The 13,157-nt window shown below is 33.2% G+C and overlaps 1 non-coding gene across 1 annotated transcript; it reads right to left on the bottom strand.

The window, feature by feature from the left end:
• Positions 1-10,490: 10,490 nt before the first annotated feature.
• Positions 10,491-10,571, bottom strand: Trnas-gcu (transfer RNA serine (anticodon GCU)). Its single transcript has one exon. It is a non-coding gene; the product is annotated as a tRNA-Ser (tRNA).
• Between the last annotated feature and the right edge of the window lie 2,586 nt (positions 10,572-13,157).

Below are 13,157 nucleotides of genomic sequence, written 5' to 3'. Positions count from 1 at the left end.
CTCTGTTTCAGTTAACATAGCAGTAGGTACTGGACTTGCGCCAATACATGGTTAGGTATATCAATTTCCCTAGAATTAGTTTTAAGCTTAAATTAATAAGATTGATGTCAAACACGTTGGTTTCTGCACACATTATGTGCTTTTAAGACACAACCTGGGTTTCAACTGTTTTCGGTATTGACCATAAAAATTATGCGGTCATTTGTTTTCAAATTTTATCATTTGGGTTTAACCAATACCTTTTGCTTGGTCAACATAATCAGACGTTGGTGCTATTTTCCAGTCACAATGTTCGCTAGACAGGTCGGATGCTTGCTTGGATCTAACGGAACAATACAACTTTCTCAGAATACTTGCTTTATCCTAAGCATCTGTACAAATCCTCGCCTTCGTATCTCTGCTGTGTTGTTCATCAGTGTCCACTAAATTGGCTCTGCTCATTTCTCTCAGATCTTCTTCATTTTTGTGGATTTTTTTTCATTATAAACTCAAAACCTTGAGATTTTAAGGATGAAGTGATGAACCTAAAATTCCATTCTTGTCATGGCTATATCGTATACAAGTTATTTCTTTTAACATGTCGATCCATTTGGCATTCCAGTTCACCGGAAAATATCTCATGAAATGCTCATCCTTTATTAACTTGTATTTTGCGCTTTCATGCATGTTTTCATTGACCTTAGATAACAGAGGTTGAATCTCGAGTAGTTTGGGTGTGCAGCAGCAATAGGTATGGTAGAATGAACGAAGCTGATGCCAAGTGCTCGAACATACAACATTATAAGAAATCATGCCTTAATCAAACAATCAACCAACAATTTAGACGTACGACTGGTACATGATATGCTTTTAGGATACGTTTCTAGATCATCAAATGTCTGAAAATTATTCTTAGTGAATACCTTGCGCAACAATTCCTATGTCACTATTCGTAATGCCCGTACATTCTGTGTACATTTCTCCCCTTCAGGAGTTTGAGGATTCGAGTAAATGTTGACTTATGCAGCTCTTCTAACCAATTAGTTTCCATAAGCGTTTTCACTGACCCCACAAGTAATCTTTAAACACGTTTCACTCGTCAAATGGAAGTTACGTTGGTATACTGCAATTTAATGTTTTTGAAACATTATTAAAAAACAATAATTCATTTGCGTAGTCCATGCTTACCCGATGTAAATCAAACAGCTGTAAATCATTTTTGCATAACGAATACGTGTACATAATGTCCGCACTTACTGTGTTATGCAGTACGTTTGTATGTTAAGTATGATGTCCTAGTTTCCTTGTCAGTAATCTCTTCTTGTTTAGGTTAAATAATACAATTACGGGCTTTATGTAGATACTATTGAATGGTCTTTACAAAATATCATTCAGAAAAGCATTTATTTCAGTTTGTAAAGCATGACATTTCGATTCAATATATTGCAATGGAATTTAACTGCAATTGTCTACATAAGCGACCATAGTGGCAGCCATTATGCGTATTATCTTAAATTTTATTTCAAATGACTCACTTTAAAAACATTTACAATCAAAACATCATTCTATTTTAGGCTAAAGAGATCCAAAATAATGGATTAATTCATGATCATATCGCCATATAATTTAAAATGCTGAAAACGGCGGACATCTTGGACGCAATCTTGGATTCCTCAAAACTCCAAAGATTCCAGCCTGGCTTCATTAGCATTCTTCATCAGTAGCATATATCTTAACAAAAACACATTAACATTTACTTTAACATGTCGGGTATATGTCATTTTCTGCCGGACTATTAGGTTACCATTGCTTATCCATAATTAAAAACTGCCATAAGATATAATAAAGTAAAATACTAACACTGCGAAAAGTGGCCTTAACGCGCATATTATGAAATGGTTTAAGAAATCGATTATTACATCTGAACAGGACGGAAATGAACTTATTAGCATGGCTACCTACGCTTAGATACAAACTAACAGACCCTGTTAAATAAGATTATAGTGGCATTGCTTACATTTTAAAACCATATCAGTTAAAAAATAACTAAGAAAAAAAACACCCATGAACGGTGACTCCAGACTGATATAGCCATATTTAGCAGAACATAAATCCAGCACATACTTTTTCCGAAGGAATAAGCAGCCCTACCCAGTTTTCACATAACAAGCCGTGTGACTTTATACAAGATTTGTTCTCCTAAGACTGGGTGCACACCATTTAAAGGAGTTATTTTGCACTACCTAGCATGTTACAACTGTGGATATAATAATAAAAGGACAAAATACTCAAAAGTAGGTCTCATAAGAGTGTTAAACCTATTTTGAGTAGATGCATTTTTTTCCTTTTATGAATAATACAATAGCAGGTTTTGGTTGATAAATACATAACATTCTCTGTAGAACAAGCTGACATGGCATGATTATCAGGATTTACAAATTATTCATTACAATTTTCCTTGCATCAACATACAAGGGACAATGAAAGAGTACATGTATTTCATCCTCGATCTTATCTGTACAATGGAAACAAGTTCTATTACATAGCTCTATGTGTTCATACCGATCGGTCTCTATCCTAAGCGGCGCCACACCACAGCTAAATTTTGTTAAAGCACTTCAATAATTGAATGATATTTTACCGCTAATATATGTTTCAGTACCAAAATCTACTTTAAAATATTGTATAACTCCTTTATTTATTAAGTCCTGTACCCCTTTGTCCAGATTTTCTATTAACTAAATGTGTCCATTTAACTGTTTCCTTTTATAATAACTCTATAACATTTATAACATTTTAATATTACCTAATGGTGTATCTACAATATCATACATTGAAGATCGTTTACACACATCTTTAATCTGGTGTACCCATTTCGAACATATGTTGATTTTGTCCAATCATACATTTTGTTGTTAATTCAAGATTCATCCATATTCACATTTATGAAATGCTGTCTACAAACAGATCCCAATTGTTAAACTATTGGTGGTGTCCAGCTCATTTCACCCAAAACAGCCAATAAAGGCTGTGAACGTTTAGACAACTTTTTCAATATTCTGGTTTCAATTAAAAAGCATGGACATGATCAATAGTGCTCTTTCCCTTAATAAAATCATTGTGTTTATCATTAATAGCATTTTCTATTGAACACCGTTGTGAGATACGATTATTTAATACACTACAATATATATTATACATAGGAGGGGCGAGTGATATTCCACATTAAGACATAGGATCTCTCGGATCTGCTGTTGAAGACTTTGGTATAAAGGCGATATCATTCTTTTTGACCAAGCACTAGGCACTTTACCAGTAATAACGCATCTATTTTATAAACTATGTAACATTAATAGAGCTCCATCAATCGTTTACAAATCACTAGGTATTTGGTCATAACCAGGATCTTTTCCAGATTTTGTAGCTAAAATACATTTTAGAACTTCTTCAATATCTATCATTGTATCAAAAACAGAGTCTTTATCTATATTTCCAACATAATTTGAACAATCAACATTATATCTATTACTACTATCGGTTGTGTCCTCTGGGTTCAGAAGCATTCTGAAGTCAGATCCCCATTTTTCAAGAACAACGTTGGAGTCATTACAAACGGAGCCGTCGGCCAATTTCACCTCAAATGGAATTTTCTTCAATCGTTGACTTCCTATCCCTATTTTGCCAAGAGATTTCCAAAATGAACATGACGAAGCATTTACTGTAGATTCCAAGTCAAGCTGGGCCTGATAGACAAAATGCCTCTTAGCCCGTATAACACAACTATCAAAATGTTTTCTATTCTGAGCATATATATGTTCATAATGTGGTTTTTCATTTGGTTTAAATTTTAATCATTGTGTTCTGCCTTACACATATTTGTCCTTAACATTGCTAAGTGATCAGACCACCAAGGCTCTTTTGGCCTAAATTTCTTTCTTGTGGTACCAGAGAAAGACACAGTAAAAACCTTATGCTTTAACTTTTCATACATATCCCCGTGAACATGATTGACAAACTGAACGTAAGCTTTATTAATAGTATCTTAAAACATAACTGAGCCCTCCAGCTGATTAATTGAGTGTATGTACAATCTTATTTCGTACATCAATATCAGAAAAAACAGTTGCATTAACATTTTTTTGTATCAAAATGTGTGTTCTTCATTGAAATGGATTTTTTCTTTTCAATATCATCATAGTTTCAATAAACATCAAACAATATATTCCATATTAAAAGAGAATGGTCTGATAGTGCTTTATTGACAAGTTGCCCAAATAGAAATGCTTTATCCATAACATCAGGCACTTTAAGTACTTTAAACTGCCTAAAACTTTTATTTAGTGACTCATATGGAACATGGCAATAATCCACAATTGATGCACCCGGTGGACCAAAAGAAATCATTTTATGTATTGGACTTATAAATATAATGCATTGATTTTATCTTATTTACCTCGCTGATATTCATAAATTGGCTATAGATATAGAAAAAGCATGTTTTCTTTACAAACGCACAATCGTACCAAATTGATCGTTATTAAACTATATTCAATAGTTACACTTCCAAACAAAGTAAAATCTTATGAGCTTTCATTCAGATTAGCAATAATACGTTTTTATCTGCAGTGTAATACAGAATTTAGACTATAGGTATACAACATGTATTCTGTACAGACCTTCTTTATCTATTTAAGCACAAACTATGATTTGTTTACATTTAAAGTTAACAGTAATTGACAAATAAATTAGCCTATTATAAGTCTTAATGAATAAAAGAAGATGTAAAACGATACCAAAACGAGATATGTGGGTTTATGACAGAGCGCATGAATTTCTTTTAAACGTGTCTGTCGTGGTTACGTTTATGATTGTACACATTCTTATATTATTATAATTATTAATCTTATCTCATATTATGACCGATCAAAATTCTATATAATGAGAAAGCGTTACAAAACGAACGCCTAAACTGCTGCTCAAAATGAAAGTTCTATTCAGGTAAAGTAAAATTGCGCTTTGTCCGAAGAACACTCCCCTAAGTTTTAACTTAAACGTATCACAAATTGACTATCGGTCGTTACGAGCCTTCAGGTGGATGTGGATGGAATCAAAGCAACATTGTTTAACCGCAACGAAGTGAATGTTTTTGTAGGAATGCAGATAAACAAGCATACTCACAACTCACAATGCTCACTAACCTGAGGCAAAATATCTTATTGGCTATATTAAGGACAGAGCAGAGTTGGTGACCGCATGGATATCACTGCTTTCGTACAGAAACGACGGTCTGATAACGACACATTTGTGACATGCTCCATGGTAAGAATAAAATGCCTATGTGGCTTGATATCAGGGGATGTTTTCAAAAATTATCTGTAATAGAAAAGGGTCGTTATCGTACCAACTTTATAAGTTATTAAACAGACAACCTATTGATATAAATTACAATCAATTAGAAATGACCACACATTTATATTTTTGTAAGCGACAACTTGTGTGCCAAATAGTTGTTATTCGGAACTCTCCAGTCTGGGTTTATCCGATATTTGAGCACGCGCGGTAAGTACAAACAAAAGCTGACTAACATATTTTAAAAGAAAGTGAATCAATAATTTATCTAATCGCTGAATAGTAAACACCACCTTTTCTGCTCAAACGTTCGTTATATTTGATAAAAAAAAAACATGATCCAATAATTTGTCTTTAGATGAACTTTTCTCGATCGTGTTTAATTTGTAAGAATACTATATAACACGATATGATGTAGCATGTACAGAGCTTCAGTCACTTAACTATATCATTGCATAGTAGTATACTGTGCGTAGGCCTGGGCATACAGTTTTAAAGGAAGTATCTACCAAGACATTGACTCCATCCTGTATATATTATACTATTCAAATATAGATAAAATCACACAGACAAGTACAAAAAAAACCTTTCTATCCTCAGTCCATTCGTAGTACTAAAACTAATATATCGTTCAATATCAGTTGGATATTTATAAGTCTAATGATATAGCTCTATTGTGATGCTTTGCTTTAATCTAATCTGAACAGTAAAGAAAATAAATTATTCGCTAAATACTAAGACCTTAAGATTAGAAGGCACATCACTACCCAGCTTCACCATACATTACGTTTATTTGCTTTATCTGTAAAGCATGCAGAAAAAAACAAGAACATGAATAATGTTTTTTAGAAAAAATATTGCATATGTCAAGCCGTTTGTATAGGTTCCTTCATAACCATACAGCTATTAAGTCTGTTTTTCATGTCTTTTAAGGATGTTAGCTACTGGACCCAGTCGTTTAGGCGGTTGTACATCTTAACGGTGTATTCAGACTATAATCCTGTATTAAACATGCATGTATATCAGTGGTGGATTTGTTATGTGTACTTCTTAATATTAATAGTTATAGAAATAACAACAAAATACTTTAATTTTGACATTTCCTAAACGAAACCCTACTGACGTTTAAATACTTATTATCCACTACTTAATGGGAAGCAAATTGGATATCGACGTTACTGGTCATTACTAGAAATCGCTCAGAAATCGGAAAAACCCACAGCGCACGAGTTCCGAATTAAATCTATTGACATATATTGTACGTATTAAATTACAATATCTTGTATAAAATATCAAATATTAGATGGATAGTTTTACATGAATAATTGCCTCTTTTTATCGGAATTGTAACTCAATACTGACAAATATCATATTATAAGACTTATTATTGTTTCCATCATTCGCATTCGCTTCCAATCATATCGTCATGCCATACTCAACACCGCATTGTTCACGCCGGAAGTGCGGATACTTTCTCAACGGATGACACTTAGATAAAAGTGAACAACAAAAGTCACACGCGAGATCAGCTTTTTAGCATTTATGTTCAGTTCATTTGGTTTTCGAACACTAAACATTATTTAGTCGAGTAATGGGATAGTGTTATGTTTAAAGAGTTACGCGGAAAAACGGTCGATTATGTAAAAAAAAACGATAAAATTAAATCGATTTTATCAGCATGAATCGGATGATCGGTACATATTTCAACAAAATAAAAAAGGGAAATAACTAAAAAACGTGATAACGATTAAAAAATCGCCGTTTAGTGGACGAACTGGTCGTTTAAGGACGACATTTTCTCGAGTTCCCTTCAACATTGACGGGAACAGTTAGATGCGTTCAGCCAATATATACATATAAATATATAAATTTATGTATTTATTTATGTATCAATCGCAGATTGAAGGCTTAACATCCAGAATAATCGAGTGTAGTCAATTCTGAAAGATTTTATGAGCAGTTGCCGTTGGCCTCCTCTACCATCCCCGCCAAATGCACATTAAAGTCGTGTTATGCCCTAGAATGCCAACATGAAGCTAAATTCTATTGGACGTGAAGAAGAAGGGTTTTCGAGATCGTACGAGAGTCCTGAGACAACAGAATACCACACTGCGACATAGAACGACGAGTGGGAAGATTTACCCGACACCAGACAAGTTGTGGCAAGAAACATGTCGCGAAAACCAATGTCTTTACCAGATGATTGTTGGCCCAGAGTCTTCAAGACTTCATGTAAATGCATATAAAACTAGTAATGCAAGACAGAAAGAACATCAGAGCAAATGTCCATTTATTCCACATCACGATCATCACAGACCCTTTTAGAAAAGGTTAAATATTCTGTATAAATCTTTGTTTAAACAAGATTGGTGAAATCGGACATTCATTCAATGATAGTACTAAGTTATCTGCCCTTGACTGGAAATGACATTTGAGAGATATAATATGAAATGAACGGTCAGTTAACACGACGTTCTGCAGATTACATTCATTAAGTATGCAACTTATCAACAGACCTAACTTAAAATTCAACATAACTTATTGACATTAAATTAAAAGCTATTGATATTTAGTGCATCGTATTAATGTATATTTGTTGTATTCATGTCAGAGCCATCTTTTGTAGAACCAACTAATACACACTTTATAGGTCACAGCAACACAGACTACTCAACGGGCGTATTTTGGGACTCTTTTTCACTTTGCACATACTACAGCGAGAATTTGTGTTATAATTTTTCGTAAGAAAACACAAATTTGATATTGTTTTTTGTGTGAACTGCATTGTTTATAAATGAACAAAGTTAAGTCTTATATTCGTTTTAGAGTTTTGTTATTACCGTCAATGATCAGACCGCCATTAGAATTAAACCACATACTGCCACACTGGCATGAATAAAACTGCATCTCCGCCTTTGCACATCAAAATGTAAACATTAACCTCCCAGGTTTAACCATAAGCGGTGTTAGTTTCAGCGGATGTTATAATTGCACGAAAGGACTATTACTTAAATGTCTAAATTACATGTTTTGATGGAGATCTTATCCAAAAATATAGTGTGTTCGAAGCTTACATGCCAATCTAACCTTAAATTGTTGATGTATTATTGTAATTAAATCAGATTTATATTGTATGCGTCAAAATCTGCTCTAATAGCATAGATATGTTTCATGTTGTATTCGGTCGAAGATCGATGTAATCAAGAACTTGAAACTGGCGTATTTTGTGACACGTTTTAAACTGAATACATTTTGCAATGCATACTGCTGACAATAATCGCTTTTGCAAGATCAATTTATTGGCGTTCCGGTATAAACACAAACAGACTTACTTTTTCTTAATCTCCAATGTGTAATCGAAAGATGTTTAGGTTTAAACGGATGTAGGCATCAACGTATAGCAATCAAAATAATTATTTTCAATAAAAAATATAAGGATCACCATGATCACGAGTATTCTTTTTCATATAAAGTATTAACTTGTACATGTTCATTTAAATACTCTGATTGCATCTAGGAAACAGTTGTTAATATTGATTGTTTCATTTGTGCATGGTTTTCGTAAAATGATTTACTGTCCTTGTGTATTATGTTGTTTAAAAAAAACATCCACTGTGCTTCAAAAGCATTTACTGACTCACTTAAGTAGTTAATTAAGTAATACACCGTAGAAGTGAGTACTTAACAAACAAACAGAGCCGACTTGTGGCGTGACATCTCTTCTTTATAACGTATTCGAAAAGAATACATTAATTGCATATTAAACGAATATATTCATTCAATACGGCATTGGCATTTTATGGAAGACATGGGTTTTTTCAACAAGTGGTTGTTAAACGCAATCGTTCACTACACTCCATTCCATAAGTTCTATACTAGCTCTGCTTGGCATCGAAAAATGTGCGCCTTGCTCCAGAAGAGAATCTCAATTTAAGTCATACTTCATAAAATCATTCTCCATCTGCAAAAAAATATGCTTCGATTTGTTTAAGCGGCTTTACAAGAAGATGCTTTCTTGTATTGATAAATAACACACATTACTAAAGGTTCCGAAGAATTGCTACCAAACGAGAAACACATTTTGAGTTGTTTTACGCTTGTTTCTACTATTTGATTTCACTTATCGTATTGATGATCAAATAAACGTTCCCTTTTAGGCGATTATAGCTATTCAATGAACAATTGTTCACACGACACGGAGACACGATGCTTTAGTTTTGCAACAAATACGTTAAAGTTTTGTAATATACTTAGTCACTATAAATTGATTGCCAAAATGTAATCGATTGTACTAATAAATATAATACATTGATTTTATGTAATGTCTCTCCTTCATATTCATAAATGGGCTTCAGATATAGAAAATATCCTGTTTACTATACAAACGCATAAACTTACCGAATCAATCGGTATTAAATGATATATTTAGTAGTTACACGCTGGTATTAGCTTTCTTTCAGGATAATACGTACTTATTTGCAGTGAAGTTCTGCATATCAATTCACACTACACCTTTAAAAAAAAATTGTACAAAACTTCTTTATTTCTTAAAGCACACAATATAACCTTCGTACATTTGAAGTTTACAGTACTAATTAACAAAAAGTATGTGTTTATGTATTCATATTAGATTATGTAAACCGATACCAAACTGAGATATGTTGGCTCATGACAGAGTAAATGCAGTTCTTGTTTACGTATATGTCGTGTTAACATTACACATTTTAAACATTCTTATAATGCAATAACTGTTTATAATATAATTTAGAGGTATACATGAAGCATATGAGCAAAATTTTATATAAAGAGAAATCATTGCAAAACGTATGGTTAGACAACTGTTCACAATAAATTCATTATTTAGGCAAAGAAAAATTGCGGAATAATATCCGGAGTAAAATAAGTATTTACTTAAACTTTTCACAAATTGAGTTTCGTTCATAACGTTCCCAAATAGTTTGTGTTTTTTCATTGTTATGATGCATTTCATCCAATAGATATCGATCGACAGCTATAACGAAAATGAGTCATAAGCAAAAAAAGGCGAAGAATGAATATTATAGCCTGATGAAACAGAATCCATTAAATTGGATCCAATTTATTTCAGACATTCATATTTATATGTAAAAATATGTAAATGTAGTTTTAATAAAAGAATAACTCGACGAGGATGAGATTCGAACTCACGCGAGAGACCCCAATCCATTAGCAGTGCATCGCCTTAACCACTCGGCCACCTCGTCTGATTGGACCCAATGTATTTTATTCAATTACATTCATATATACATATATTTAAATGTAGTATTAAATAAATATTTTACATAAAGCTTAAATATCTATAAGGAGAAAATAATTATTAGAAAAAGCACTCATTTATTAGAATATATTTTTTAACACTCTGTAAAAACACAAAATGTACGGTGCGATGACATTAACCGCGCCAACCCATGTCACTAGATCAACCTCCGCACAGAGATTTGACTGGAGTCAGCAGAGCCAGATCCAATCACTGCCTTCATAATCAACCTTATTGCCACGCAGAGTTGTCGTTCAATGCTCTCACATACAATCTTTGCCATCACAAGAAAATCTAACCAGATTTAGTGGAATTTTTGTTGTTGTTGTTTTAGTTCAATATTATGAAAAGCAGTATCATTTTCTTTTATATTTTGAAGAAAAAGTTTATAAGTTAGGTTCATAAGAAATACAATGACCTAAATGAAAAAAATAATAATAATAAAACAACAATAAAACTATTGTACCACGTTTTAAGGCTATCATCACGTGGTTGATTATAAAGGCGGTTATTTGATTCAGCTGGTTCAAGTCCGATCTCTTCGCGGAGGTCGAATCAACCGCGTGAGTATAGCCTCGCCACGTGGTACAATAATTGTACCGTTGTTATTTTTCCGTTTTCTTATATCTAGGTTTCTAATTTTTGTTATGAACCTTTACTTATTCATTATTTCAAAATATGAAATAAAATGATACTACTTTTTATAATAAAAACTAAAATAAACTCCTTCCAAATCTAGTAGGATTTTCTTCTGATGGCAGACATTGTTTGTGAGAGCAAGACTCTGGTAGGATTTTCTTGTGATGGCAGACATTGTATATAAGAAAAAGGAACGGCAGCTCTGTTTGGAGATTGGCAGAAAACATGACAGACGCGTGTTTTGAGATCGCCAAAGCAGCCCTTGCATTTTATGAAAAAAATTAGCACTTCGACGCGGTCACCTGTTGATTGACGCATAGTTGATATGCAAAATAAGATTAACGCAGTATGTTGCGGTACTTCATAGGTATGTGACGTAATAGCCACACATTACACAGTTAAAAAAAATCAAGTTTTTTTACTTACATCCAAATACGATCAAGTGAAAAACAAAATAATAGGTATTGAGACTGAAAAGTAATTGTTTTTCTAAAAATAAAAACACTAATTCATAAGAATATAGTTTTAATACTCGGTGAAAACATGATTTATTACATAAACACACCCACCACTTTCATCATCATACCATCATCACCATCACCATTATCATAATAACAGACACAAATATTTTCATCAATAATTTATCATTTGTATTATCATCCTTATCACAACCATTATCATCAGAAATATTATAACACCATCATAATTGCAATCACTACTATCATCGAAACGTTTACCAACAATATCATAATGTCAGTCACCAGCACTTAAAAATATATACTTTGACGACTTTCATCGTCATCATTTTCACAAGTGCCATCACCATTTTCGTCAAAACTACAATCAGCAATACAATACACGCCTAAATCGTCATCCTCATCACCACCACTCACAGCATTACTATTTTAACGACTATCAGCATTACCATCACAACCACTATCTGGATTACTTTCACATCGCTATCTGATAGCATTACTCTCGCTCCACTATCAGCATTACTATATTAGAAACTATATCAGCCTTACTATCACACCAATATCAGCATTACTATAGCCAAGTATATCAACCTTACTATCACACCAATATCAGCATTACTATTATCAACTATATCAGCCTTACTATCGCTTAACAATCAGCATTATTTTACCAAATATATCAGCATAAATATCAATCCACTATCAGCATTAATATTACCATTTATATCAGCCGTACTATCATTCCACTATCATTATTATTTTACCAACTATATCAGCCTTACTCTAACTCCACTATCAGCATTACTATAACCAACTATATCAGTATTACTATCACTCCACTATCAGCATTACTATTACAAACTATATCAGCCTTACTATCATACCGCTATCAGCATTACTATTACCAATTATATCAGAATAGCTATCACACCACTGTCAGCATAACGTGCAAATCACTATCGGAATTACTGTCACACCACTATCAACATTACTATCAACACCACTATTAGCATTACTTTCGCCATAACTATCACCATAACTTATCTTACCTGTATCTACTTTACTTACACAACCATTATCAGCATAATTATCCCCACCATTATCCGTTTAACTATTACACCACTGGAAGCATTACCATCAACACCAATATCAGCATCACTATCACACCACTATCAGCATTACTTTTACACCACGATCAACATTACTATCACACCACTTGCAGCATTTCTGTCCCCACCGTTATCCGTATAACTATTACACCATTGAAAGAATCATTATCACCACCACTATCAGCATTACTATTTCACCACTATCAGCATTTCTTTTACACCAATATCAAAATTGCTGTAACACCAGTATCGACAGTACTATCAAACCACTACCAACATTACTATCACACCACGATCAACATTACTAGC

The sequence above is a fragment of the Dreissena polymorpha genome, chromosome 10, assembly GCF_020536995.1.
Source record: "Dreissena polymorpha isolate Duluth1 chromosome 10, UMN_Dpol_1.0, whole genome shotgun sequence".
Classification (NCBI taxonomy): Eukaryota; Metazoa; Mollusca; class Bivalvia; order Myida; family Dreissenidae; genus Dreissena; species Dreissena polymorpha.
Note: the sequence above shows the minus strand (reverse complement) of the source record. Positions and strands in the feature narration are given on the sequence as shown.